Here is a 25,488-nt window from a genome sequence, read left to right on the forward strand (position 1 = left end):
CCACTCCCCTCTTCCCAGCGTAGGGTAGCAAACCGGATCTACCCATCTGGTTAGCCTCCCTGCCTTTCCACTTTCTTTTGTCTCTCTCTTCTCAGATTGAAATATCAAAAGTGCGAAACATTAACAGGCGACAGACCCACGCAAGAGGCCGCGTTTCTACCAGAAAGCTTGCCTAGCTACGTGCACAGCTTTCGCCGCCAGCGTTTCCCGCCCGGTAAACATTATAGTTACGTATACTGCAGTTGCCGGAAAGCGTAAAAAGTAGTCAGGAATCTTTTAATGCTATCGCATTAAAAAAGGCGAAGCTTGAGCGTCCTCCAAATTTTTTACCTTTTAAAAAAAGAAGCTCTTGGTTCCAGTTAGCTGGGACACCCCAGAAGGACCGTCTGTTGCGCTAGTGGGTCTAACACTGTAAATTCCAAATACGGCGTAAAAAAATACACATACACATAAAGAAGACACGAAAGACGCGGACAAGACCTACTACCAACTGTTTATTCAAATCGGCACACCCTCCGATTTTATCAAGTGAGCCACGCTGAATTTTCGCACCTTTCTTCCCCATGCGAAAGTGATAAACATAAGTAAAAAATAAAAAAGGTGTAGTTCGGCTACTATCTTAGGCAAGTCTGCAAACCACACGGCTGGAGTGGCTTTAGAAGCATTCCATATCCGCAAAAAATTCCCCTATCTGTGTAAGCGAAGCATCTATGCTTTGGCACAGCGCCGAACTGGACCTCTTGAATTCTACTATCTAAAGCAGGCAGCAGTTTTGTTTCCCCTTTTTAATGTTGTGTTTATCACTTTCGCCTGGGAAAAGGGGTGTGACACTTCTGCGTGGCTCAATTTATAAAACCGGAGGGTGTGTCGATTTATTCGGAATAAACGGTTGGTAGTAGCACTTGTCCGCGTCTTTCGTGTCTTGTTTATGTGCATGTGTATTTTTTGCGCTGTCTTTGGAATTTACAAAGCTGGGACACCCGGCATACACTGGTTTCAGGATGGAAGCAACAGCTGCCAGGAGCCGGCTATCTCACGCCGCAAAAGAGGACGCAAACAGTCGCGCTCTCGACGGGACCAACGATGGAACACGTGCGTGTTCCAGTTACGGCGCTCAGGAGAGGGTCTGCGAACACGAGCTCGCTGTATATAGCCTCATAGATTCAGTGAACAATACTCGTGTTTAAAAACATCTTTTCAATGCGTGAGCATTAAGAATGTCAAAGTGGAAAAAAAATGGCTATGTTTGAGAAGTGTGGAAGACGGTCACGTGGATGCACTTCGCTCCTCGAAGAGGCAGGACCGTTGTGTTGAGTGAGCTCCTGAACAACACTTTGCAACGTGGTGAACGTGATTTCTCTAGCATTTACCGCTAAATCGCCACAGATATTTTTTTTTCTTGCGCGCTGGTTTACTTATTGTGCGCATACATTCGCGCTCTGGTCATCTCTCTGGCCGCGGCACGGCAGTCTCGCCGCGCCCATTTATACGCCGCCCCCTCGATTCGCCTGTTCGCGTGCTGGCTCACGTGGCCGCTGCTCGCAATGCTAGACGCCACCGCGTGCCACGGAGATTGAATTCAGTAGCTTTAGATAACTGCGCAGGCAAGTTTCGTGGATGCGAACGAGCCAACAGACACACCTTGTGCTGACCGCTGCTGATACGCATCGACGAAACACTGTGCTCACGTGTCAGACGGAATACAGGCTACGCGTGCGAAGCGTGTAAATTATTGGCGAAACAGCTGCGCTATTTACGCGCAATCAGCAAGCTACTTTAACCATTCCGTAATATGGCTCCACGCACAAAAATGGAGAAGAAAGAAAAAAAGGCAGCTCTCCTTGCGAGCGGCAACGTGGTGTGCGTCGCAGTATCGTTAGTTCCCGTAACACTACGAGATATATACTTGCGAGTCCTCGTTTTCTCTGTAAGCAATGAGTTTTGATCGCATAACCTTGGCGCAACCGCACCTACGCGCATAATTAACCAAGCAGTACAGCACCCGCACCAAATTAATGCAGTGCGTTCTGATCAATTGTTCAAGTGGGTGAAGTCGCAGCGCGCTGACAATGTGTTCTCTACAGCGACACTATAGTTTGAATACATGTTGTTTCGGAAAACAGCCTCGGTAGGGTGAAAAGAGGAAATACAATGGAAGCGAAAAGCCGCATATAGGTGCGTTAATGAGCTATAGCGTCAGCTAAATTCCTCGACAAGCTAACACAGAAAAAAGACGCGAAGTTGTGGCTCTGGCACATGGGGACGCAACGATGCGCACTTAAAATCCCGACTATGGAGGCGAGATGGTGCACTCACCGGCCAAGTTTCCAACCCCGAGCAACTGAACGAAACGCAGTAGCAGCACCTAACAGCTGACTGTATGTGCCGCAGATTACAGTCACGAAAAATAAAGTGGATCTGACGTTCATAGCGTTTGCATCGATTGACACGAGTGTGCGGAAGTGGGAATGTCTAATATGCGAGGCGCGGCTGGGCGTTTATAGATGACGCACCCACGAAGCTGTATATGTGCTTATACTGTTTACGTGCGTGAAGTGTGCTTGCATATTGTGTTTATGCAGCGCGAATTCAGCGGCCATTTTCATAAATATACATGTGAAAGGCTGAATTATTTTAATTAGGCAAGCTCTGAACCGATTCGAATGAAATGCATTGCGCCTGGCTGAAAAAGGTCAGGTGGTGACTGAGTAATGCAACATAAAGGAGCACACGAACAGAGGAGAGGCACCGTGCTGTGGGACCAGCCAAGGTTGGTTTCGACCTTCTGGCGTTCATTTGGGCGGACGGAAAGCTTGGTCCGTGAGCGCGTTTGCGTTTTCTTTCCGCAGCAATAATGGGTCGTCGCGGCCGGAAAGGGAACGGGGGACGTCGTCAGCAAGAACGTCTTACCTATACGGGGCCACTTCGGCGGTATGTAAGAAAAATTTATATCTCAGCGACGAGCCAGCGTCTCATTGAATACAGAAAGTCGGCAAACTTCAGTTGAGAGCACGATGTTGACCACTCCGTACCACAACTCAGGACCATGAACAGATCTCAACGAGTTTTTAAAAGTCGCCTGTGGAAAGCCTCCTCTTGTGGCTGTGTGTGTTCGAGCTCTGACGACTGAGCAGTAACCGTTCTTCAGCCTCTGTGATCCGAGAAGGAAGCAGCAATGTATGGTGCTGGTGCATGCTTCCTTAAACTAGCTCGGCGCCCCTCCGAAGCCGATAGACTAACTCGACGGACTTGCGCCATGTAGCCAGTCGAGGGCACCGGCTGCAGCCACCAGGTTGCAAACCGAGACGATTAATCGCCGCCTGCGTGTCTCTGCATGCGCTGCAGTGAGACGGGTGGATGGGCTCGGGCAGCATCGCCAGGTTTCCACAAAAAGCGGCGAGAGGGCTTAAAATAATGAAAACCCGGAAGATTGGAAACGTAAAGACGCACAAGGTTACGCTCGTTGCAGGCAAACGATGTGGAGCAGAAGGGAGACGAGAGAAGCTTGGCGAAAAGCGAGAGAAAGGAGATTGTGCCACAGGCATAAAAGTGCAAAGTCGGATGAGACTATATATCTTCCCGTGTGAGTGCATGCAGACTTCGTGTACAAGATGCGTCGCGCAGATAATTACGTGCTTCGGAAGGCAGTGAGAGCTTCGCAGTACACCTAGAATCGGGTCAAATGCTTCAGAGAGCTGCGCTCACGCTATCGCTAAATTCTGTCGTAACTGTACACGGCTTCCCACTTAGTTTCCAGAACAGCGCGTACGCCATGCACCTAGATTCTCTCGCGAAGTCTAGCCTACAGTAGCTGCATAATTCAGAATATACCATACAACATACACAACACGCTGTATATATCCGAAACGAATTTTAAGCCAGAAAACAGTATGCTTGCTTATGCGTGGCTATACACAGCGCGATACAGGCAGAAAGACGGGACAGGAAAAGAAAAATTTTACTGTCCTTTCTATTTCTAGTGTCGCGTTGTGATTATGTAATGTTCAATATACATCAACAATAACCAAAGAGGGTGTTTGCTGTATTCTGCAATCGAAGTGCTCTGGGCCCGCGTCTCAATTCTAGGAAAAAGAAAAGCTGTGCCTTTAGGCAATCCGTCGTTACTTTTTCTTTTTTCGTACTCTCAACGTCGAGTTGAAGAAAGCTGCACTAAAGACAGGACAAGAGGAGACAAACACGGCAACATTTAAGTTCTCGTTTATTGATATATCTTTCAATAACGTCCGTGTAAGCGCATATACATGTGTGCACCACGCACCACCCCGTGTATGCTTACACACAGACTGCGTATACGCACAGTGCACAACTGCGCTTCGCACGCGCTTACGGCAAGCCGTGGCACACTTCACAGAGGGTACTTACGTGCACGTGTATGCATCTGTAATGTACTCGAGGAATAAAACGCGTCAATTTAGGCTTAACAAATTCGCGTCCTTTCGTTTTCCCCCGTCTCCAGCTCGTGTTACTGACGCTTAAATCGTGCCACCTTTACAGATTGAACGCGTAGTATCGGACTCTCGATTAATTGCGCCTGCTGGGTGCCCCTAATCAAAATCTCCCTGCTCGTGCAACAGGCGCCTGTCGCGACGCTAAGCTTCAAGCTTCGTCGCGCTTCTCGTCACGTAACGGAAGCAGCCGATTTCCCTCGCTTTTGGTATTGCCTGGACTGAGCTTTGAACTTTGTTTGTGGTCATTCATTCAAACGTGCTGCAGGCCAAATATGACCCCATGCAGAAACGGAATATAATGTTCAACAGCAACAACAGCAAACTCTAAGGCAAGAACACTGAAGCAGTAAAACACAAAAAGGATCGTCATTTCCTTGAATTTGCCTACTTTTGACTATATCAAAATATGTGCAATTCTGACGATTTAAAAATAAATGGGGGTGCATTAAAATGTTATTGCCTCTAGAAAACGCCACTTTAACACCTCCCCCCACAGCACTGTTAAAACATTAGTTAACAAATTTCTGTTAGTCAGTCTTCTAAAGCCCACCTTATTATAACGGCGTACGTCCGCCTCGCCTCTGCAAAAACGGCACGTTCGCTGCACTCGCAGTTCTTTTTTAACGAAATGTATCGGCAGTCTAAAAAACACCGCCACCCTGTTATGTAATGAACGGAGACGAGTGAAGAAGAAGATGATGATGATGACGACAACGACGATGACGACGACCTCATATTATGGCTCATACCCAAACTAGGAGATTGGCCAAGAATAGTGAAATATGTACTTAATCTTTTGAAGTATTACATATTCGATGAAAACGAGAACAAAAGCACAAAAAAGAAACAAATAAAGAAAGAACATTCAAAACTTTATTCGTTTAGATGATCGTATGTAACCACAAACGGCATCAAACACGTCTCTATGGCTGAAAGCTGTAACTGACGCTCCGAAAGATCGTATTATTTCTGATGATAAGATTAGCCCTAATTTAGCAAGCGAAAGTTCTAGAAGTCCTTTTCTTAACAATTTGTATCGGCGACATAGCAAAAAATTGTGCTCTAGGGATTCTGCTTTCTTTTTCTCTCTTTTTTTTTAAAATGAATATTAAGAGAGGTTGGCGCCTTTATGGCGGCACCGGCTACTCCTTGTCACTAGGCAAATGAAACAAATATGCGCAAGAAGGGAGAACAATGTCACAAGATATGGCACTCACTAGAACACCAGATGAATGAACTTGGCAATATGGACACAGAGGCGATATCATGAGACCAGTCCTGTGTAAATATAGGTTTAAAGGGGGGGCCACGGCAGCGTAATCTGGTGATCGCTACTACTGATTGTCTTGATGGACACCACTGGATCTTCCACGGAAATGTTAGGTGCTGAAATTCTGTCCATGTTATAATTGATTCAATGACATCTTTATGAATTGAATATTTTCGATATCTAATGGAGTTATGTGCACCACTACTGGAATAACCGGCATTATAGGTCCACTCAGGGATGCTCGGGCTAATGAGTTTGCCATTTCATTTAAATGTAATCCACAGTTACCCATAATAATTTTAGAAAATTCAACTGTGGAGGAACTAATGTTAGAAGCGTCTTCAGATTTGGCGAATCTAATGAAGCTGTAAGCGATCGAAGTACGGACAGAAATGGATAATAACCACACTTATTTCGTTCGAAGGGAGCTACCGAAGCGCTAGAACCATTGCTAAAAGCAATGCATCGCAATACTTGGAAGCAATACTTGTGATCCTTTTGGGGGTACCACATCTGTATATGCATTTAGAAGTGTTTTATATCTACATGCATGCATCTTAACATATACGTACGTTGCTGTTTGTACAATACATTGTATTCCTTCTTTGAATTTGCCCTTCCTGCTTGGACCAAAAAGGTCTGCAGTCTCATGTAAATAAAAAAGCTCGGCTTCAAAAGCGGGAGTGAAATCTGGCAGTCTCAAAGAGCCAAGCGAGAGCGGGAAAATGCCGACACCCGCCTTATCGTTGTTCAGTGAAGCGTCTGTAGCTATTATGTTATTTGTTGCATGTGTGCAAAGTAATCTTGCAACTGGTTATTCAAAAATGTGACTGATTGAAACTTCGGGTTTCGGAGGAAAATGTCATCAATTAAGGTCTATCTTAATACTCCGATTTGATTCAGTTAATAGAATTATCTCTAGAATGTTCAGATTTAGTATATCTAATTGTTTTCGTACAATCTGTGGAGTGTGAAATTGAGGCCAATGAGAAAGAAAGAAGAAATTTGGATCATCAATAAAGGCGTATTCAGATCGTCTAAGCGGCAAGCTGTAAAATTTCCGAAATGCTTGAATCGTGAAGATGCGAGATCAGCAGGGCAGTGTTGGTAGGCGCGGTTCATGATAGATAACATTATTAGCCACAAAGCTGGGGAGTCGCAAACACAGGCGCAGGGCTTCACGCTCCAAAAGAACCAGATACTTTGTTTTATTGGCAGGGCCGCCTGAGAACAATACACACCCGAAAAGGCTACATCGTTCTGGAAAAGCTCACACCACACACTGAGGATGTCTCTTAAAACCTTCCGTCTTCCCTAGATCGCTTGCTATAGGGAAACGGTTAATGTGCCAATCAACCAGCCCGGTGGCCCACACAGCACACCGCCTCCGAGGAGGAGAATGTTGGCGCGAAGCCCGTTCGCCGCCCTGTGAGGAAAGGTTCGAGAAACCACGGTAACGGAGGCGAATCCTTCGTTGCCGAGAGGAAGGAGGCCGTTTGCATTTTCGACCTGATATATTTGAATACAATGATGAGAGGAATGAAAATAACCGCCTTAGATAAACACTAGAAAAGCGCGCGAGTACTTGCGCCGACAATAAAGTCCCACAGAAATATGGAGTCCTACTGCGCAGTAAATAATGCTTGTGAGCGTCCACCCTGTGGACGCAGATGTACTGTCGGCGAGTCGGTACATCCCACTTCACGATGATGGCAAAGACGAGCGTGGCAGGAGCCGCGTTCTCCTGATCGCACGCCGATCGACGTGGGAGATACGAAGTCCGTGCACCGCGAGCAGAGATGGTCGTCGAGACCTTTGACGGGCCAAGGCTACCTGACGTCCCAGCCGAAGTTCCTCCTGCATAACTGGATCCTTGGTGTTCGCTCGAGGGCGACCAAGAATTATCTTCGATGGTTTCTAGCTTCGCCACCGCTACTCCACTACGAGCGCCGTCACCACCTCTAGTTCATCTCGCAGCTCCATTGCAGGCGATGAAACTGTAAGCCCCCTTATGACTTTGATCTTTTTTTCGTAGACTTATTTTTTGTCTGTGTTTGATTAGTTTGTAGAGTTTAGTTTTCTCTTTGTTGTTTACTTTTTTTAATGAATGGCTTTTTGTGTGGTAGCGAACGACTTCGTGATTTCATGCATTGAGGCGTGCGGCAGCAGTGATTAATTGATGAAAAGAAAATCACACGCCCCCAAGCTGATCCTGGAAAGAGGGAAGCAAGCATACCAGACCCAGTGTTTCATTGACGACCAAAGAGAGATCAATGGCCCAAGTTCGCCAAAAGTTAAAGCCTCTCCAGGTCCTGGCGTCTTTCGATGAAGCTCTGGGAAAACCTCCGTCGTCTCGTTCTCACGGCGACCTCTAATTGGGCGTTGTTGTAATCGCGCCGCTGGCACGAGTTGTTGGGACCTCGGCGCTGACGCCCGTTGTTGCACCTGGGTCGCAAGCCCCAAGGGTAGCGTTGGCCTGGCGGCCTGGGGTACAACTGGAAGCATCCGAAGGTCCCGGCAAAGCATGAGTCGACTGGTAACAACAAAACAACTTGTTTATTCTAACATCGCAAAGAGTTGGCGGTCAGGTTGACCGAAGTAGAGAGACGGGAGTGCACTTTACTCAACAGAAGAAATCGGAGCCCTCCTTTGGCGTCCGGGGGCAGCTGCTTTTATACTCTCGCAGTTGAGGGCAAGAAGGAACCCCTCTATAGACGAGCACGTGACTGTGCCGCTCGGGCACAATGGGATAAGGTGACGCATACTGTCGTGTCGCCGCCGGTCGGGCACAATGGGGAGGAGAAGGTGGCTCACACTGTCGTGTCGCCGCCGGTCGGGCACAATGGGGAGGAGAAGGTGGCTCATACTGTCGTGTCGCCGCCGGTCGGGCACAATGGGGAGGAGAAGGTGGCTCACTCTGTCGTGTCGCCGCCGGTCGGGCACAATGGGGAGGAGAAGGTGGCTCATACTGTCGTGTCGCCGCCGGTCGGGCACAATGGGGAGGAGAAGGTGGCTCACACTGTCGTGTCGGCGCCTGTCAGACCCCCTCGCTTCACAGTTGTTGGGAGCTCCTCTCCCCGGCTGCAGCGCTTCGACAAGCGTGGGCACCAATATGCACATACACTCACACACGCACATGAAGACACGTGGCATCGGAACATGCCTGGACGCGCTTGGCGGGGAGGCGTAGCGGCGGCGCCGAATGGGCCAAAATGTCTGCCGCTTTGTTGCAGCCGCGCCGGCTAAACCGCGCGTCGTAGGCGAAACGTAACAGCGTCACTGTCAGCACCTCAGTGACCACATTAACTCGGTGGAATGTCGTTTGACGCCGGTACCACAATGCGACCGGCCTCCGATCTTCGGCGAATATGCCAAACGTAACAAGTTTAGCCACCCATTTATTTTGATCCATGTTTGTGAGTCTTTCTTCAAAACTAATTTTGCTCTGCGCTTCTCTGACTTCAAAAGAGTCCCAGCCCATGTCACCCTGCACTGACTCATTTGTGTTTTTACCGTGGCCTTCCAAAGCCAGCCGTCCTAACGATCTTCGAGTAACTTCAGAACTCGACAAGATATTAGCACGTGTACTTACTCACCGGGTAACAAATGTTAAATGTTATCGCTCGGCGCAGGACTAGCCTACGTGCATCGGAAGTTTCTCAAATGTTATACACGGTTCAATCCGCCCTCTGTCGTCACTGGAACTTGTGTAATCTGACTGTATGCGCGGCGCGAATTGCGTGCTACTTTCCGGAAGGCAAGCGGGCAGCAGCGATTACGTTGGGGGCTTCGTGGAGTCATGCATAAAAGCCGACGCGCTTGACCTGCAGATCGAGTTTTCGACGATCGCCGTCCGTGTTCGCGGCTATCGTTGTGCTTTGAAAGTCACCTGCTTTTAGGTGCGCAAGTTTGCCCAATAAAGAGCACAGAATGGCGAACGTTACACTCTAAAAACAGTTGCACTCTTTGGGGTGTATATTTGCCACACAACAATAATCGTCATCTGACTTACCCGCATTTCCTTTCTTGAAAACGCTGCGCTCGTTACTTTCCTGTCGAGAATGCTCTGTCATGCTGATAACGCGCATGCCGTTCGTGACTTGGAAGTACTGGGCTCGCATCGTTAAAGAGGAAATGCGGGCAAGACAAATGACGATGATCATTGCGTGGCAGATAGACACCCCAAAGGGTGTAAACGTTTTTAGAGTGTACGCTCTTTAAAAAATTAACACCCTTTGGGGCTTATCTTGTCCCACAACAATAATCGTCATCTGTCTTGCCCGCGTTTCCTTTCTTTAACACTGCGAGCCCGGTACTTCCCAGTCACGAACGGCACGCGCGTTATCAGTGTGACGCAGCATTCTCGACAGGAAAGTAGCGAGCGCCGAGTTTTCAAGAAAGGAAACGCAAGCTAGGCAGATGACGATTATTGTTGTGGGACAAATATACACCCCAAAGGGTGCAACCGTTTTAAGAGTGTACACTCTTAAAGTTTACACCCTTTGGCGTGTATATCTGCCACACAACGATAATAGTCATCATGCCTTGCTTGCGTTTCCTTTCTTGAAAACGCCGCGCCCGCTATTTCCCTGTCGGGAATGTCAGGTAATGCTGATAACGCGCATGCCGTTCGTTACTGCAGTACCGGGCTCGCATCGCTAAAGAGAGGAAATGTGGACAAGATGGCGTTTATTGTTGTGTGGCAAGATATGACCCAAAGGGTGTAAAATTTTCTTAGAGTGTACACTCTAAAAAAGGTTTACACCCTTTGGGTGTATATCTGCCACACAACAATACTCGTCATATGCGTCGCTTGCGTTTCCTTTCTTGAAAACGCCGCGCTTGCTACTTTCTTGTCGGCAATGCTATGTCATGCTGATAACGCGCATGCCGTTCGTTACTGGGAAGTACCGGGCTCGCAGCGTTAAAGAAACGAAATGCGGACAAGCTAGATGACGTTTATCGTTGTGTGGTGAGATATGACTCAAAGGGTGTAAACTTTTCATAGAGTGTAGCGCTGGCACCATTACTCCTTTTCAGGTTCCACGCATCCCCTCGTATTTATTAGAGCACTTCGGGGGCACATGTTACATTGGTGCTGAATTCCGCTTCCCTTTTATTTTCAGATTATTTCAGGGTGCTTGAGTAAGTCTTTCCTTCGTTTATGTATACGCCGAGGTACTTATATTGCTTGACTATGAGTATGACTTGCTGTTGAATCTTATCGAAGAAGTGCGCACAACGTATAACAAGAGTTTCCCTCAGAAATCACTCGAGGCCTAGCACTCTGGCGCTGCGATCGTTGAACTATATCATGGAAATGGCGGGTACATAATATAGCACGTGGAATTGCTCCATTCTTCGTACTTGTGGCTCCAGACGTTCTTAGCGAAGTTATTTATTACGGTTTATCCTTCCAAATTTCTAAGCAAGAAATTTCATAAACATAGCGATGCCGTATATATGCTTCCGCGCCAAATCACAATCGTTGCTAATTTTCTTGCATGTATAACGGAATATTTTCTTGAAAGCGATCGGATCGTAAATTCGCAAAGCCGCTTGAACCAAGAACGACAAGGTTATGGCAAATCCATAATTCCCCCGCTGGCTGTGCCTCCCTGCTTGCAGCTCTCGTATCGACACTACACTGCCGCCAGTTCCCTCTAGTATTATCCGTACAGAAAACTATTGCGAATCACAGCTTCACGAGCTCCCCGATTAATTGACGAGCTTCTGCGATGTGCCACATTAAAGTGGATCGCGCAGCATTTCCCCTGTGTTATCTGTGGAGCGAGATGGCGGCCGCGATGACGTCATTGCATACGTGCTTCCTGCCCGTAACAAACAGAAAGATTATAAGCGTGTAAGGCACCAAGCACAAAATAGTAACTGGTCGCAAGACAGGGAGTAGCCGGCGCCGCCGCGTTCGTGCGCCAATGTATCATTTTTATCCCGTGTATTTAAAGTAAGATACAAAGACATCCGTACGTACAATGCGCACTCTGTGTGCAAGTTGTTATAGTTTATACACATAAGCGCTGTGATGGAGCGCCCAATGTCTTTACACTCTTCGCGACTCGTAAGATGCCTGCTCAAAAGCGCCCCTGCCTCTTGCGTTATTTGCAGCCTTCTCCCTTCTGTGCCACCGGGAGTCAGCGTAGCGACGGCGAGCACCCGGGCGAATGCTAGGGTGCGCGCCACGCAGGCTCACCCTTTACCGCGTCTTCACGCAACACGTGTTGCCAAATCGCCGGTGGATCCTCGTCCCGTGCTCGCCGCCGATTCTAGTCCGAGCGCAGCGCCCGCAGCGATGCCTGCGCCATTCCTGCTGGCCGCGGTGCGCCCGACGAGCATTTTCGGTTCCCTTCCTCCGCGTGCGCTTTCTTTCTCCCTCTCAGCATGCGGAAGCACTGCGCGAAATTCAAGCCGAATCGTTTCTTTTTTCTTATTATTCCGCATTTCCCTCATTGTTGTCCCGCCGTTGCGCTTGACTTTATCCCAACTTTTGTCGTTGTTTCCTTTGCAACGAATTCCTGCCGCGTCTCTCGACGAGCGTGAACGTTCCGCAGGTCGTTTCCGCTCGACCGGACGCGGCGATCCAGAAGAAAGGGGAAAGGGTGCGCGAGGCAAAGGACGGAATTCTCTTCGATACAAGCGCCACTGTTCACTTGGAAGTCGGGAAAGAAAAGAAAGAAAAAAAAAAGCACCGGTGTAGATAACGGGAAGCGGCCGGTTTGAAGACAGCAGTCGCGCCGTGCGGTCGGATTATTCAACCGAGAAGCGTGCAAGCGCAAGAAGTGGAGACCCCCCGTGTGTACACGCCACTCCGAGAAGAAAGGAACGTGGAAGATACCGCTGCTGTCAGCCAGCGAGAACACCGACCGCGTGGTGAGGTTAACTATTCCAACTGTCAATAACCATTTTTATATCTTATGGTGTATTCCATTCATCCGCTGCAAACAGGCCTCAGAGCTGCTGATAAAGTTAGAGCTCGATATTGACGACTCTTGGATCTAATTTGCAGCCAGTAGTCCTAAACGATTCACATTCGTCACGTGTCCGATCCCGCAATAGCCACAGTAAGGGAACTCTTTACGTTGCATCTCTGAGCCTTCAGTATTTTCTCACTGTCCACATCCCATGACCCGCCCTCGCCCATTCGCTACAGCCTTCTCCAGAGGCTCAATGCTATGTCAGGGAACATCTCATTCATTTTATTTCATTAAAAGTCTTCAGCCGCAAAAGTGCTGTTCCGTACGGCGCCTCCCAAAAGCTCTATGGCGATGAGCATCTCACATCGAACAACCTGACTCAACACGCAGGAGACTGTAACGTCGTTCTGCTGAGCACGATGTCGAAAGTTCAATTTCTGGCAGCGGCGTTCATGTTCTGATAGGGTGAACTGTAAAAAAGAGCCCGTGCACAGCAGCCCCGGTCGCCCACATTCCTCCGGCGTCTCTTGCGCGGCGCTCCCGCGTCATCGGCACGATTCGGGAGATCAAAACTAAAACGAACTAAAGAAAAGAAAAAAAAAAACTGGCGGATCCCACGCACTGTGGGAATCTATGTAAGCGAATATGTGTATGCTATTTGCTTTTATTGACGATAATTAGCGGTGATGTTGGCGGCAAATGTGCAATTTCTTCAGCGTTTAGTCCAATACGCGAGTGGCGAGTTGATGTTAAACGTTATCTTGCGTGCACCACCGCTATTTCTCGGCGTGGTGCGTAGAATACACGGGGAGGCGTGTTTGCTTGAGGCGTTGTTGCGCGTATTGTTCATAATCTACGAGAGAGTTGAGCATTATCACTGCCTCACGTGGCACATCGCATCGTGGCAGCAGGAGTCTGCACCACGTTTCGCTGCGGCTGCTGAGTGACTCTATAATGGGAAGAGAAAAGAGCAGCGTCGTAACTGCCTCTCGTACGAGGGCACCTCGATAGCGCTGTACGGGAATGGTTGAGGGATGAATAGTAAGAGACAGGAAGTGGGAAGAGAAGGCACGATGGCGAAGGCAGCGTGGCTACAGCCGCACGCTCAGCGGAGACGCTCCTGTTCCGCGCGACGCTTCTTTCGGGCCTGGGTGTGCTCGGCGCCGATTTGACGCGTTTGAGCCATTTCTCCCGGAAAGTCGGGAGAAGAGGCAAAGAAAGCTCCGCTTAAAAAAAAAAAAAAAAAAAAAAAAAAAAAGAACGTCTGGGCACGTTCACGTTACGAGTTTCGACGTCTGTATACACTATCGGTAGGCAAAGTCACCTCCACCAGCAGACGCTAAGCAGAAGAGGGCCCCAATTGCGTGGTCCGTCTTCTGACGAGCACGCTATGCGACTTGCAACGCGTTCTCCTCTGCGTAGCGAATCGCTGTTCTCCGCCTCGTGGCTTGCACGGCTCTGCTGAGACGCGGTGTGCGCGCGAGGACGCGCACGCACTGGGCGCCGCCAAGTGGCGCTTCCGTCTGTTGCGCTTTTATTGCGCTTTGCTTCTTCCGCCGGCCCGTGCGTACTCTGCATGCGCTGCGACTGTGGGTGCGTTCGTACTGAGCTGCAGTCGCGTGGAAGATTTGCTCAAAGACAAAACGAGAGCAGCGACACCAGTGGCCACGGATGAAACCGTCTATCCTCTCTCTCGTTCTACAATGAAGTACTTCATACTTGTACGTCGACAGCGGTGCACCCCCCAGTGTTTGGATCGCCACGCGTCCTATACGGGATACCCTCTGCAGAGCGCGGCGACAGACCTTGTCGTTCGCAAAGTGATATCAGAAGTTTCGATAAGAAATTGGGCTGCTGCACCCTGTTTCAAATTTACCTGTACACGAATAATCAGAAAAGCTAGAGTGTTGGAGGACAGCATACCCTTATGAAAATTCCCGCGCGCACATGTTCAGAAAGGGCACGTGCGACCACTCGACCGGCGTCCGGCCAGAACACGCCGGTGCACTGTATCGGCACCGCTACCGGACAGCTCGCTTTGTGCCCGGACTGAGCGCGAAGTAACGGTAGTGCGCGCTCCTTACGTGCCCGAGTCTAAGCGTGCCTCTTTCTCTGAACTAATTAGTTGCAGTGCTATGCCTGACCCGCACAAGAGTTTTGGGAAGCGATTACCTCACACTGCTGTATCGCTAGAAAGTGAATGCAGGAATGTCATACACGCGAAGTTTTCACTGATCTCTGGTTGCGACTCACATAACGAATCCGAGAAAGCAAAATGAAAGCACTGGGCCTTGCAATTGCAACGCGCTGACGAGAGTCCCATTCGCTTTGACAATAGAACAGAGTTGTCGCTTGAAGCCAGAACATAAAGCGGCAGATTTCCAAGTGCTATCGCTTTTTTTTTTTTTCTCGCTTCTACTGATTGAACTGCTTCGAATAATACTTAATAAGAAAAACATTTTTAGCATCCTGGCAATAAAGCGGCGTTGTATCTGGCTTTTTCTTTTGCAATTTTTTTCTTTTCCGGTGGGCAATTTCCGGAAACATACTGAGCCGGATCTGCTACATGCCGATTCCATGACTGTACTGCGGTTGACTGCACAAGGGATGGCGAGAGATGCGACTACAACGTACTCAGAAGAACGCGTACATTTAGCGAAACAAAGAAAAAGAAAGATTGAGAGCCGTATACCGGGACCTCAGGATAAAACTAGTGACATTGCTTGGAAACTTTATTGGCCAAACAAATAAAAAGAAGCACGACCTGTAGTTTCGTTCAACTGAACAAAATAAAAGTGGCACACGGTTTTACATGCTGACTTTTTTATCAAAAGAAAGGGTTTACCGGAACACACTAATATGATCACTTATTAAATTAAGTAAGTACTTCGTGAAGATCACCCCCTTTACCACCCCCCCTCTTTCTTTTTCTTTTATATCCGCAGTCAAACCTTGCCATCTCACATTCGCAGCTTACAAGCCAATCCAGACTTCCGCAATACATGGGCGAAGCAGAGGGCAAGCAGATCATGGTGTCGGCGTATCTGTCCCTTGCAACGTATTGAACGAACATGAAAGATTCTATCACAAACCGCAATAAAGTATCAATGTCATAATAATGTAGACATTATTTAAGCGAATTATTTCCTTTAAGATTATTTTATGTCCTATTTTAGCTACTGTCGATATCCGTCTCTGCCGGCAGGTCCAGATGCTTCATAATTGCATAGTCACCGTCGTAATCGTTAACGATATGCGACCACCATAACGACCCCCCCCCCCCCTCAGGCCTTCAAGTAAAACGCAGCAGAGGCGCGACACACGCATGAAAAGTCAGAAGACGAAGCATTGAGCACATTCGCAGCCATGATGTCATTCGAAGCATACACGTGCTCTATTTGCATGCAAAGCACAGCAGTACGGGAAATGACGGAACATGTTGATGAGTAAAGCATTACGCGACGAAACAAACTTGCGCTGGCCGCTTCGGCGGCTGTCTCCTTTAACTAACTGTGCATGCTTATTTAGGGCATCACGTTCAGAGATGGACAATTGCCAACCGCAGCCGGGGTGGGATTGGGGGGGAATGCCGATATTGTTTAAAGTCCAGTGTACAGGTGCCGCTTGCACATAGAGACGCCAGTCGGCCGCAGGTTTACTTTTTCCTTCCTGCCGTGCCACGCAGGCTGCAAGAAGCCAACAGCGCAAGCACAAAACGCGTGCGCACATCCTGTGACGGACATCTGACATGTGACCCTGGGCTGTGACAGCTCGCGGAGGCAACAACGGGGCACAGTGCCGGCCTCACTGCGTCACGTGTGAAGCAGCGCGCGTCGGCGCTCTCCACAATGCACCTTCACTGGAGGTGTATATACGCACACACGACAGAGTGTCGTCACAGAAATTAGTGCGTCCGTATACAACACCAAAGCGACGACATAAAATAGCGTCCAACAGGTTGCGCTGACTCTTGCGTTTGAATGCGGCTCCGAGCCGTGAGAACCTCGCATGTGCACTGCAGCGTGCACTGCTGTTACATACCGGGTGTGTCAGCGGACACTTTCAAAAAGTTTCCCACAAGATGCCTGTGGCAGAGATAGCACAATTCTAGTCTATCAGTAGGTCTGCTCGAAGAGGCGGACGTGAAAAAAAAATGCAATGCATAATCGACTAATGAACAGAAATTCACTAATTAGTTTTTTTTAAAGAAATTACCTAACTGCGCATATTGCGATTTACAAATTCTAGCCTGGGAGTTCGCAACGCAGATTCACTTGGCACGAATTCTCAGGGTGACACCATTTTCCAGATATTAATTCCCGAACTTTGCGGAGAAATGCATCGGCGTTCCAGTTGCTTTTATGCTTGAATGCATAAAACGATGTTTTGTTAAGATACTAAGTGTAACGACAGTGTATCTTTACCGCAAGTTTGACGGCGCATATCTCGTAAATAGTGTCATCCATACAATTATGTTCAATTAGATATGCGTTGCAGTCTCACTCGCTGCAATTTGTAAATTGTAATATGTGCCATCCGGTAATCAGTTAACTAAATTAATAATCTTTGTTAATTAGTCGATCACGCGTTTCAATTGATTGCGCAAGTAATGTCCGCCTCTTTGAGTAGATTAGCTCATGGACTAAAATTGTGCTACCTGTCACAAGCAATCCCTAAACAAATTTCGAAGTGTTCGCTGAAACACCCTGTTTGTGTACCTCGAGTATTCTGTGCAACCTGACGACATTTCCGACTGCGATACACAGGGAAGTAATTCAGCAAAAAAGCTCACACCAAGACAAAATCCGAACGAATGCATCAATTTTTCCTAATAATATGGCTTCTTGTATTCGGAAGCTAGTTGTTGTAACGTCGCGAATTCTTATGCCTTCAGAAATTTCCTATCGTCATTCGCAAGTGGACTGACTCAACCGATTGACCCGCCTGATTGTCAGCACCTCCAGGGTGTGATGGCGCAACACGCGTCGGGAAAGCGAGAGAACTACACCACTAACTGTAGTCGCATCGTATAAAAATCTAACGGCCGTGTCTAACATGACGACGAACCCACAGGCCAGCAAGGCCTAGACGTCAAAAAGTTATGGACGAAATATCGGTACATGGAAGGCTGAAATTGTCGATTAGGGTGATAAGGGCACTGAACCAGAGATAACACACAGACGAACCATGTTTGTGATTCATCAGTCGCCAATGAGACGTAATGTTACTGACGGCAACAATGAAACGAGTCGCCGGTTCGGGAAGGACCCAGGACTCTGCACAGCAACAAAACGGATGGAGTCTAGCTTGGCATACCGTGTTGTAGGCTGTCGGTCTATACAACGAGCTTTATGGACAGTTATGGTCTTCAGAACCGCTCGCGTGTGTGTGTGTGTGTGTGTGTGTGTGTGTGTGTGTGTGTGTGTGTGTGTGTGTGTGTGTGTGTGTGTGTGCGTGCGTGTGCGTGTGCGTGCGTGCGTGCGTGCGTGCGTGCGTGCGTGCGTGCGTGCGTGCGTGCGTGCGTGCGTGCGCCCGCGCTGAGGCCAGCTCTGACGCGTGCTGTTGAACTCATAAACCTTATCGAACTATGGAGTCGGAAGCTCAAGTGCTGGGCTCGATTGCTCAGCGAAACTCGAAGCAAGCGAAAGCATCAGACTGGCGACGCAAAGCGAAAGTGAGTACTGGGGTATAGGGGTATTAATATTAGAAGGGTCCTTTAAAAAAAAGTTATTCAAAGACTGTGCTAATAGGCACCGCCATGTACGGCGCTCTTATTGATTTCCATTGTTTCCACTGAATGCTTAGTAATCATAGAGTTTCTTCATTTTACTTTCATTTGACAGAACAAAAGCCAAGTATTCTGAGTTAAGGACGCCAGAAAAACGCTTCGACCGCGCCTCCGCAACGCAACGAGAAAAATACACAGTCACCCACCAACTGTGTTTGCTTACTGTAGGCTTTCTTTCGCTGCAATACCTCCGTTCTAAGAGTTGTTTCTTACTTATGTTCTTCATTTCATTCGATCTCACAACGGAAGATTCGTTGATACACTCGAAGGAGTAGCGAGTTCAGTAAAGGCAGAACTCTCACCATTGTGAAGCCGGTAAATTGCATTTCTGAGGCCGCATCAATTTTACGATGGGCGACCTCCGCCATGGCTTCTACAATAAGCAGATAGTTTTGAGCGTTTCAATCGCGTCTGTCACGCGCACAGGAAGGTCAGGCGGTATCAAAATGGAAAAGACTGTGCTTCCACTCACCAGTAACCGCGAAAGCGTCGAATGAATTTGCGCAAGCACCCTGTCACCGTTTCCAGTGCACACGGATTCGAACGGCGCTGAGACGGACGCAGTGGTTCCTCGGCACAACAAACACGCACGGCTTTCTCTCTAGAGCTGCCGGGCGCCGCTTGCGGCGATGACGGGCACAAAGCGAAGACGAGACAGCCGGGGAAGGCGGGGAGTGGAACGGAGACCAGTCGTGCGGGCTGGCGGTGCGAGCCAAACCTGCTGGCGCGGTTTATCGTCTCTTGCAGAGACGGCGGGCGTCGAACTGCGCGCGGACACCTGTTGCTGCGAGTAGTTCTGCCTCCTCCCGCCAGATGCCAAAGGCGGCGCGCCCATTGCGGTATCCAGACGGGATGCGTGCGGCCATTTTGTAGAGGCGGCATCGCATCTTTGAGCGCCGCCGAGAGATGGCCCTCGCGGCGCGCGCGGTACAAAGGCGGGAAGGAAGCTTTAACGAGGGGAGTGAATCATACGAGCTCTAAATGGCAGGTTAAGTGCATCGTCCAGTTGACACACACACACACACACACACACACACACACACACACACACACACACACACACACACACACACACATATATATATATATATATATATATATATATATATATATATATATATATATATATACAGTGAACTCTCACTTGAGTGAATCTTAAGGGACCGAAGGAAATAGTTCACTTAACTGAAAGTTCACTAAACTGAATATTCACTAGACCAACATAAGACATGGCATACAGAGTCAAAAGTTTGAAGTGCAATTCATGGAAGACCATAGTGTTAGAAATGTGTGAAATGGAATTTGTACATATCAACAAGTATAAGCTTCATAACAGTTATAATGCTGCCATTCTCACTTAGAAAAAAAATCTGTAATCTTCTTCTGCACTAGTACTCTTAAAGCACAAGAAGTAACAAAACTGTCCAAAGAGTCAATGTTTTTTTACACTTCTTCTGGCACAGCTTGCTGTTGAGACACAGTCTCTCAACTTTCCAATGTACCCTACAACCTCAGCTAGAGTTATAGGGCTTGAAACTGGCTCGGCAGTTGCCTCTTCTTCGTCTCTTCTTCGTCTTCTTGGCCTCTTCTTCGAAAGAAAGAGACGATAACCATACCACGACTAGCCGGTCGGAAAAAAACACACCACGTGGTTTGTGGTGTGACAGATCGCCGATTTGCTCTGGTGGCGTTGTAAGCGCCAGCGATGTTACTTTGTTCATGGCCTGCTTGCATTACATGCTTGCTCGTTTTGTGCGGGCGATCTCGGAGGCCATGCCTCATTGCCTTTCGTTTTCCTCGCCACCACTTTGCCCCAGGGGCGCTGTACCTCCAGAGACGTTACATTGCCGCTGAAGCGGCGGTTTGATGAGGGAGGGCATCGGTTCTGATGGTAAAAATAAGCCTTGGTCCTCTGAGCGGGTTCGTTAAACTGAAACATTTTTGCATAGAATATATAAGAAAACTGCTGGGGATTTTTAAAAAGTTCGTTATTCTGAAATATTAGATAAACCGACGTTCGTACAACTGAGTTTACTGTATATATATATATATATATATATATATATATATATATATATATATATATATATATATATATATATATATATATATATATATATATATCATTGTATTCGACACTAAGCAAATGAAAGCATAAGGTATCGTCACACGGAACCATTTGCAAACAACAAAGAAATATAATGCCGTCTTCTTGGTTTCGTCTTCATTCTTTTTTTTTTTCTCGTAGTTACGTTTCAGTGAAACGGTGCTCCCTTTTAGTGTTCCCTTTCATAATGCACAGTACAGTGAATTATAGATATTGGCTCAATTATACGAAGCAGTTAGGCGTATTCTGCACACTGCGTACAGCTATAACGAATTTACAACCCCGACGTAAAAGAAACCTTGAAACAAATTTTTTAAACATTATCTGCGCTTCGTAGCAATATCCGCGCGCGTACGGCAAGAGTAAAAGCTCCTTTAAAGAAGAGCTCGACGGGTGTACCTTATCTGATGCACACCAGCATGGTTCAGGTACCGTTATCCTTTATATCCTTTATCAAGTCGCACATCGGCCGTCATAACGACACGTATGTGCACATTAACATGGTCATTCTAAGAGGAGGATTTAAAACAACAGATAACTATAGTAATTAATACAATTATCATTGTCGTCATCATTATCATCAGATCAATCTTACAGAAGTCTGCTGGCTGCAAGGCAATTTTCCGAATTTAAAATAAAACTCCACTGCAAGACAATCTCCTCTCCCAATAAACTATGATTAGCATTATATTTTACCAGCAACACCCGCCGTCCTCCACTGTGCTTGCTTTCGCTTTCCTGGTATACATATAAACTTCAACTCTGATTGCCGTTCTGCGCACATGTCCTTCTCAGCCCCACGTGTTTCTATTAAGTTATAGGATATCTGACACTCGCATACAGGTGAACGAATTCGAGAGAAATTTGTATGGCTGCGACCTCTGTATCCAAGTTTGCTAGGGAGAGCCCCGCCTTTCGAGACCGATTAGCTAGGTTTCTTCTTCAGGAGGGACTGTAAGCGTTTGCGGAAGTGTTCCCTCGTCATGTCGCGAACGCCATGGGCTAAGTATACAGTGCTCGCTAGTGTTTTGGACATCGCTACGCCACGCTTGCGCCATACACTCTGCATCTGCGGGCGTATCACGTCCGGCGCGACTATTTGACCGAGCTAAGAGCATTCCCCAACGTGCTACGTTTTCAAACTGCGTAAATGTGCACCCTTCGTCACCCGACAAGTTGCTCGGCAAAGGCCAATGAAAGCACGCCAGCGACAAGCGCAACGTTCCTCGGAGGATGCCGCCATACTCGCCACGCGCATGGATGACGCACCGTCGTTTTACAAGCTATATTAACTTTATAATGAAGTTCGTGAAAGTGAACCCGGCAGTTAGGAGGTGCACCAGCTTGTCGTGTTTGCGCAAGCTAATTTTAACATGTAATTTTCCCATTTTCACATGAATATGCGGCCACATCGCGGCCTCGTGCGCTTTGTAGCTCTCTCCGGGATCACTAAAAATCATTAAAAATAAATAAATAAATTTCACTTCAGCCTGTTACCTTTCGTTACCTTTCGTCGCGCTTGCTTTACTCAACTTGTGACAAGTTTTATGCCGTATTATTGTGCTCTTTCCTCAGTGCTGTTCGAAAGGAGGTATTACCGTCGCCACTTATAAGGTCTCCTTAACTTTAGTTTCACTTGAATAGAGGAACACATTAGTGGATCGAGGTGAGGCCGTGCGAACCACAGTGGTCCGTCTCCTGTAGGTAGGATAACACAGCAACATTTCAAGTAATTTCGGATATGCTGCTTCCTCTACAAGGAAAGACCCGCCGCAGGCTGACTTAACAACCAATTTAAACATTTTACGATAACCATAGGCAGGGTCATAAGGCACCCCTATGTAGGTATGGATGTATATATATTTGGTTTGATTGTCATCGACCGCGCCCAATCACGGTTTTTCCAGCAAATACCCAAATGACCAGCTGACGCCAATTCTCAAAGCACATGTCAACACAAGTGCCACATCCCGAAACGACTCTCGCTAAGCCATCGTTGCGTGATAAAGCTTCACGACGGCCACAACGATTCTGTCCAGCGCTTACTTGCATGCGCAACAATCGCACGGTCAGGTGAGCGCAAAAGTACTTCCTTCATCGTCTGCCCAAACGGCCTGTTGTTTTTCCTGCCGGGGCCCGCCGCGGTTACGCGGACGAGCTTAGAGAGACGCCCCTCCGTAAGGAAACCAACCCACGCTTACAGTGTGCCGCTGCCTATATTTTTCAGCCTCACATATAGAAACGTTGCTTTCGATGATAAGGTCGCGAAGCGATGGTTGCAAGTCAGAGCACCAGCTCACTAGTTTTTGCGGTGGCTTTAAACATACTTAAATCAGTGACTAGAGCAACAATATTAAAACTATTTTTTTTTTTTGACCTCACGTAAACGTATGTCCATAACTCCACTGCCAAGACTGAGTAAATCGGTTGAATTCTACGAGGACTTGCTTCAACTGAATTCCAAATTCACGCAGTGAATCCCTCGTGAAATTCACAGTCACGCGACTGTGGCAGGCCTGTGTCAGATTTAATCCGTCAATGAAGGAAATATACCGTAAGTGAATGTAGCAGTAATCTCGGTGTGTTTCCCCGTACGGCTTTGCCGTAATATCATATCTAGCAAAAAAGAAGAGAACGCACGAGAGTGGGTAACCGGGCCGGTCGGTGTAGATACATGGCTGTTTAGATGAGCAAACACGCACAACGAAGAACGAGATACCAAGAATGAGTCTGCGCCCGTCGTGTCTCGTCGTTCTTCGTTGTGTGCGTCTGCGCTTCCAAGCAGCCACGAAGAAGAGAACGATTCGACGTGTGCATCGAACCCATGCCAATTCCGTCTCCGCAAGCCTCGATGCCCGTGTGCGTGCTTCATCGGCATATTCGGTATATCGAGTAAATGGCGCTGGAATGACAATAACCGGATGACATACGGCTCGAAAGGCGCATCTAATATGGGTCAGAAGGGTTCCATAACAGGACGTTGCCTATACCTGCAATATTGGTGTCCATGTGGCGTACATTATATACAACTAGTTACTATTCGTGAACTGAGGTCGCTATAGATGTTCATTCACCAATTCGATCAACAAGTATGTGCCGTATATTCTAACGAAAGATACACGTCAACAACCTGGAAAGAGCAATGAAATTTTTCGTAGCATTTTTTTTTTTTAGAGCTTTCCCCGAGGTATCAGTACAACGTTGCAAGGCGAGTCATTAGCAGCGTGCTTCCCCGCATCGCACTGGTCGCCAAGTTTCCGTCCAAGTGAGCCGGCCACGAGATGCGATGCGCACTGGAAGCGCGGATTGGTTCGTCGCACGCACTGTTCTTTTGCCGTCACGGAGGCCGTCGAACGCTGCAGCACCAATTAGCGCGTGAAAAGGAGCCGCCAACCTGACCACACCGCTGCGCGACTGCATCACCGGCTGATCTTGCCGACAGAATGCAACGACGCTCTCCAGACCCGGGCGTGCCACGCACCCAAATTCTCTGCGCACGCAGACGGAGCCGCACTTTCGCCATTCAGTTCGGGGCGTTCCGTATTCCCTACCAGCTCCCCTCGAGCGCCATTGTGCAGTGGCGCCGAGTGCGCGTAGCGCTGGTCAAGCGTCCTGCCGCGGTTGCAGCGCAGCGCCAACGCTTTCGACGCCGGCTTTTGTCCCACTGTTTCGCAGGGCACAATACTGCGACGCGAACCACGCGACAATGGCGACCTGCAGCCCGAGCAGAGCACGGCCCAGCGACGAGCTGCGGCCGTCGCGTAACACCCCACCTGCACAGACGACCAGCGCCCACGACGCAGACGCACCGCGTGGCAAGCGCTACATCCCAAGGAGACCGGACGGTCCAAAGGCTGCAAGCGCGGCAGAGAAGGGGAGAACTGTTGCAGCCACAAGGAACCGGCGTTGCGAGAGCCTTCGCTCTGGCGAGCTTCGACGACGCGGGCTTCGTTGACGAGAAGGCTTGAAACGAACGCGAGGACGGCCGTCGTTGCACCCTAATGCACCCGTAATTATTCAGCTTACAAAATGAATGAATGAGCTCTCTCCTCCCCCCCCCCCTGCTTCTTTAACAGCGAAGATGTTAGCCTCTCGTTGGTCGGGTTTTTTCGTGGCGTGCTCACCCAAAATCAAATAGCAGCTGGAAGGCTTTGTGTTTGACTTTCCGCGTAACGAAATTATATTTTCTGGTATATTCGAATTACAATCCGACGCTGTCATGTATTCAAGTTGTGTGTAAGTCGTACATTACAAATTTTTTGACGCATTTTACTCTCAGAAATTCAATTATTTCAATAAGGCACTGGCGCCAGGCGGAGGGCCTACAAGAATGAGGATGTATGTTGACGATGACGACGATGGCGATGATTTATTGGCATCCCCTTTGAAATGAGGCGGGGACAAATAATCGCAGCACCTGCTTGAGTTACTGAGGTATGCTACACATTCTTCTCGTTCTAGCACTTTTGTATACATCTCTTTAATATCTGTTCAATATCTGAGTTCTACTGCTACCAATACGCCCGTAACGGATCCGGTCGTATCAACATCTTCCCTGCTTTCTTTTCCACCAATACTCTGAACGTCTCTTGCTTATCTTGACTGCTGACTGGTTGGTGCTTCCGTCCACTTTAAATCCAAGCGCTTCTGGAAGGTGTACGTTAGCTACTGGTCTCACTGGGCGAATCGCTCCGCTATGCTGCGCTATGTGTACCGCTACCTAGCGGCCGCGGCCACCTCAAACGGCAGCTACATAAGGGCTTTGTCTTTTAGTTTCCGCGTAACAGATTGATGTTTTCTCGTAATCCGAACCTAACATGCCTGTAGCTTGTGTGTAAGACGTACTTTACGAATTCTCTGACGCAATTTACTTTCAAAAAAGAAATTGGATTAATTCAATAATGCACTTGCACTTGGGGCGG

At 48.1% G+C, this 25,488-nt stretch overlaps 1 protein-coding gene across 6 annotated transcripts in view; it reads right to left on the bottom strand.

Annotated features, from left to right (window-relative positions):
• The window catches only part of LOC142559769 (uncharacterized), a 448,941-nt gene that overhangs the window by 144,040 nt on the left and 279,413 nt on the right, over window positions 1-25,488 (bottom strand). For 2 of the 6 annotated variants that reach the window (XM_075671404.1, XM_075671407.1), the window contains exon 1: window positions 18,932-19,226. The exons of the other annotated variants lie outside the window; for them this stretch is intronic. The gene's annotated coding sequence lies outside the window, so the exon portion shown is untranslated. Of the gene's footprint in view, window positions 1-18,931; window positions 19,227-25,488 lie in introns of those variants that run through there. 6 annotated transcript variants of the gene reach the window in all.

The sequence above is a fragment of the Dermacentor variabilis genome, chromosome 10, assembly GCF_050947875.1.
Source record: "Dermacentor variabilis isolate Ectoservices chromosome 10, ASM5094787v1, whole genome shotgun sequence".
Taxonomy (NCBI): Eukaryota; Metazoa; Arthropoda; class Arachnida; order Ixodida; family Ixodidae; genus Dermacentor; species Dermacentor variabilis.